We start from the raw sequence: 5,935 nt of genomic DNA, 5'->3' as shown, positions 1-5,935 counted from the left end.
TATTGTATGTGAACAAGGTGGGAAAATGATGATGTATCCTGTGATAGAGCATCCCTGTCACCACATACATCCTGTCTCTCTCTCTCTCTGTGTGTGTGTGTGTCTTAAAGTGCATGCTGTTGACATAGATATAAACACAGAAACAGATCTGCATTTGCCTCTCGTTTCCCATCTTTACCTCCAGACCCTCCTGTTAGACTAATTTAGTTGAAGACATTTTTGTTTAGTTGAACTAAATACTAGCTGGAAATGTAGAGATGAAGAGACAATTTGAAAATGAAGAGACATAGAAAAACACTGTGGAGATGTTATTGAATTGTATTTATTAGCACAGGGGGATTCATGCAGGCTAAAAGTTTTTCCAAGAAAGAGACGTTTTTCAGAGATGGTTTACTTCACAGCTACAGCTGGTTCACACTGCTGCCATCGGTCAGTTAACAACTGGGCACATCCAACAAGATCCCATATTACTAAGACAATCAATGCATCGACTGAAAGATTCCGCAGAAGAAAGATGAGGGTGAGTGTCTGACAACAGAATGTGCTGTTTTGCCTTTAACAAAACTTCTGATGCTAAAAGTGCAACTGTGATATAAGAAGTTGAAATCACACCCAGACAATTGCATCCACAGGTGCATTAAAAGAAGTGTTTATTTCTTCCAATTAATCAAGAGTTCTGGGGCTAGTTAGAGAAAAAAACGAGGTAAGCTATAATATAATGTCACAGAGAGGGCTTGATATAGGGCATATGATGCATGATGATGGCAGGGAAGGACTGCTGTATTTATAGGTATCTGATAGCACTGAATCAGAAGTGGCAGATGGATATGATCAAAGTGCATGGAGAAGACGATATGCTGTGTTGAAGTCCCAGTCTAAGCATTTGTTTGTTCTGTGTATGATTTTATACTGGACTAGTTATATGTTTTTGATTTTACTCAAACTGAAAGTGCTTTTGCACACTATTTTCTAGAAACCTCTGTCTGTGATGGTGAGCTCTTTTCCCCATTGTTTTACTGGTAGTGGATGACGCTGCAGTATTTAGACGGAAGCTTAGCAGTCAGTTTTACTCAGATTGATATACTGATATACTGATCTTATCGCTGTGCTGCTTGTTCTATTGTGTGTTTGTAGATAATATTGGTTTTTGGTCTTTAAATGTCTTTAAATTTAATAAAGCTGTTAATATTATGAGATGATGTAGGTACATAATGCATAATTTTGAATCAGTGTGTAATGTTTTAAGTTATGGCAGCTGTTATTATAATTAAAAAATGTTAGTGTTACTTGTTGTAGTGTTTGTTAACTACATATTCAGTTAGCAGGCTCTTTTATCATTCCACCTAAAAAAAGATAATGTCCTGGCAATAAATTACCACTACTTTTTGCATTAAGTTTACAGACGTTTTCTTTCTTTCCTAAAACATTACACCATGCAATGCGTAATTCAAAATACGGGTAAAACACCTGTGAAAAACCAATACAGAAAATCCCTTCAGTGTGTTCAGTCCTTCAGTTTCAGTTTAGTTAAAAGCATCATAATTAAGACAAGAATGAGAAAACTCGAAGAAAAAACGTAGAATTGCTTGAATTAATTTATGCATGCAGAGTTTTAGTACTGCCTGCTGTATAGAGGGCCCCGACACAGTCACTAATATTAGCCATATGTTCTCTAAATTCTGTGTTTGCATGATGATCATGGCATGACTTCAAATTTAGCAACACATCAATGTTGCCCTCTTGTGGGCTAATTATGCTCATTTAAAAGAATAGTTCAACCAAGCTGAAAATCCTGCTGTCATTTACTCACCTGCACGACGTTTCACACTCATGTCCACCCGCTTCAACTTAAAAACTTCAGCTCATTTGCTGCCTTAAATTTTTAAATATACTCAAACTGGATATACAAGTAATTTCAACTTAAATTATATTAAACAGACTTTAGGAAATTGAGTTGAATCTTACCATGACCTTTTGATCACATCATGTTTAACAATATCTTATTTTCAAAACCTGACTGGTTCTTGTGTGTCATGTGACTAACATAATGACATTATCTCATAAGAACCAATGAGGCCGTCTTTGATTTAGGCTCTATATGAGTTGATTTGAGAATTAATAACCACTTAAATTTCACACTGTTCATCGTGCAAATTGATTGCATCATCTATCTATCTATCCATCCATCCATCCATCCATCACATGTTGTCTCTCAGTAACACTTTATTTTACTTGTTCCTTGTACTTCAATTTTACACACGTTACATTTTTGCAAAAAAACAAAAAACAACCGTTGCCAATAAATAAATAAATAAGTAAATTTATTTACAGTGTCATGTCCTAATTGTGAAAATATGGTAACACTTCATTTCAAGGTATCCTTGTTACACACATTACATGTACTTACTTTTATAATAACAATAAATTATGCATAATTACATGCAAGTAACCCTAAGACTGTAACGGGGTAACAGAGACATGAGGCGTGCAGATCCATGTGCAAGATTTTATTAATAGACATAGCCAAAAACACAGCCAGGGTCGAACAACAGCAAACAGGTATGGCACAGGCAAGACAGAAGAGCAATCCTAAACGGGCTTGAGTCAGACGACAGCAAACGTAATCCAGAGGGTTTGACAAGAGGGGTAATCCATAAACTTGAGCATAAATCCAGCCGTGGAGCAAACACAGTCCGAAACAGCAAGCAAAGGGTTAATCCAAGATACGTGGCAAGAATCAGGAACCAGGAAAACAGGCAAGGCAAGGCGATGACTAAACTATGAAAAACTAGAAACTGGCTCCGTAGAGTAGCTATCGCTAGGAGAGTGATAAACACTATACAATACAAGAGACTGAACAGAAACACGGAATGGCTCGGTAAAGCAGCTAACACTAGGAGAGTGAAAAATGCAGAACAATACTCGGCGACTTGAGCAGGATCTGAGTGGGTGTTATATAATGTGTGTAATAGCTTTCAGGTGAGCGTGTGATTGGTTACAGCTGTGTGCAATCAGTGCAATGGATGATGGGAAATGTAGTCCAGAGTGACATGTAACAGTCTGTGTAGTGTGAGAGTCCATGTAGTGAGCGGGTGACCTCTGGTGGTGAGTGAATGGAAGTTCATAGACCGGATTCGTGACAAAGACGAACCCTAACCATATAGTAAGTACATGTAGTTAATTAATATTACTCAGTACTTAAATGTATGATTACACTGTAACAAGCACACCTTAAAATAAAGTGTAACCTGTCTCTCTTCTCTGACTGAGCAGCTGATGATCTGGAGCAGGACTGAGAACCGCTGACATATGCAACCTACAATCAAATATCAAATATAACATTATATAGACTGTAAGGAAGCCAGACAGACAGGCAGAAGGACACAGGATTCCATTAAAAAAAGGAATTTTATTTTATCCAAAAAATAAGAAAAAAGCAAAGAATACAAAAATAAATGAACTTTGTCTAATAAATAATCTAGCTAGACTGGAATAACTGAGGTCAACAACAAACTTTAACTCAATATAAAGAGAAACTAAGGAGAACTGAACAGAACAGAACTGTCCTCCCAACAGACAGGTATTTAAGACAAATGCCGAGCTCACTTAAACAAGACAGGGGAGACATAAAATCGACGTTTTATAAATCAACAAATACATTTGCAATTCAACTAATCAAAGTAAACATAACAAACGGAACCAAAATATTAATACAAACAACGAATATGAATAATAATTAATAAGTCACCATGTTTATCCGGGCAGGACTGCTTGAAAAACAAATGGAGGTAAACGGGGGAGCTACGGTTTTTCTGGATAAAAACACGATAAAGTTTACATTTATCAACCGATTTCAGTGGTTTGTGACCTACATGGAGATAAAAATAACTCTGTCTTTAGTTATTTAGTTAGGCTTGGAAAATTATAAATTTTTGTTAGAAATTGTGAAAGCTCACACTCACACTCTTATTGATTTGGTTGATTTTTTGCGGTTAACAATTCTAATATTAATGTAGTATAACTGTGATATATACATGTAATGTAATTTTAAGGTACATTAAATTACTTTTTTTTTTTTCATTGCTTTCTCGGTCTTCAACCCCAACATTTTAGCTTTTCTTGTGCCTCAGGTCAGAACACAGCTCATTCCCTTTGAAATTCTGGAAAAAACTGAAATAATACATCTTTTAAGTACTAATAATTTACCATAATTGAGAAAATGGAATAAAACCAGCGAATACAAATCAAAAAGTGACACACTGGTAGTCTGCTTTCTATTTTCATAGCACTCTATACAGATATAAACTCCACAACAAACAATAACAAATGTAACTGATAATCCTTTATGGATCCAGTAAAACTTACAGTGGTAAAATATTATGCACTGATACAGTGCACAGTAAAAAGATAGTAAAAGTTATATGTAATATTAAAAAGTATATGTAGTACAAGTTGTAGTAAAGTGAATAATATAATAAAATAGTGAGTACAACAGTACAATAACATAAACGATGTAATAGATTTATAATAGCAACAATTATATGTATAATATACCATAATAAATGAATAACAATAGATGAATAATAGCAAGTAGAACATGTAATATCAAAGGTGGAATAATGCAGAATAGACAATAATGAAGAATAAATGAATAGTAAATTATAAAGTAAATTAAACAATAGTGAAAGTACAGCTTTATAATAGTATTTGTGTAATAGTTATTAAAGAAAGTAAGACACAACTAATGACAAGCAAAAATTATGGTTGTCAATTCAAAATTGTTTTTAATTAATGTGTTCCTTCATTTGAGCTTTTCTTGTGCTTCAGGTCAGAACACAGCTCATTCCCTTTGAAATACTGGAAGAAAATCTAAATAATACATCTTTAAGCACTAATAATTTACCATCATTGAGAAAATTGAATAAAACCAGCGAATACAAATCAAAAAGTGACACTCTTGGTAGTCTGCTTTTTATTTTGATAGCACTCTATACAGATATAAACTCCACAACAAACAATAACAAATGCAACTGATAATCCTTTATGGATCCAGTAAAACTTACAGTGGTAAAATATTATGCACTGATACAGTGCACAGTAAAAAGATAGTAAAAGTTATATGTAATATTAAAAAGTATATGTAGTACAAGTTGTAGTAAAGTGAATAATATAATAAAATAGTGAGTACAACAGTACAATAACATAAACGATGTAATAGATTTATAATAGCAACAATTATATGTATAATATACCATAATAAATGAATAACAATAGATGAATAATAGCAAGTAGAACATGTAATATCAAAGGTGGAATAATGCAGAATAGACAATAATGAAGAATAAATGAATAGTAAATTATAAAGTAAATTAAACAATAGTGAAAGTACAGCTTTATAATAGTATTTGTGTAATAGTTATTAAAGAAAGTAAGACACAACTAATGACAAGCAAAAATTATGGTTGTCAATTCAAAATTGTTTTTAATTAATGTGTTCCTTGAGTAAAACATTATTTATACATAAAATGTAATAAATAAAATTAAATTAAATAAAATGAAATTGAGCTGCAGATTGATTCTGAAGATATACAGAATCATTCTGCAGCTCAATTACATTTTATTTCAGTTTTCAGTTTTAGCTTTCCCTGGGAATAGAGTGGTTTAGTTGTGACATCAAAACCTGACTAATAAACACTAATTCTCCACTGCTTCCCTCAAGATTTACCTATATTTCATAATGAGTAAAATAAGGTCTGTGGTAAACAACTTGACAAGGCTTGACATTTAGCTCTACAATGCAAATTACACACACCCATGCAGAAAACACAAATTTTGAAACCGTTGTTTATTTTTCCAAATATGTTACTACATAGGAATGTTTGGGTTGTGAGTGTGTGCAGTTTACGTTGTACAAAACATATCAAAGTATAGTTAT

This window comes from Sinocyclocheilus anshuiensis, unplaced genomic scaffold (genome assembly GCF_001515605.1).
Source record: "Sinocyclocheilus anshuiensis isolate Anshui unplaced genomic scaffold, SAMN03320099.WGS_v1.1 scaffold1133, whole genome shotgun sequence".
Taxonomy (NCBI): Eukaryota; Metazoa; Chordata; class Actinopteri; order Cypriniformes; family Cyprinidae; genus Sinocyclocheilus; species Sinocyclocheilus anshuiensis.
This window is presented reverse-complemented; position numbering follows the sequence as displayed.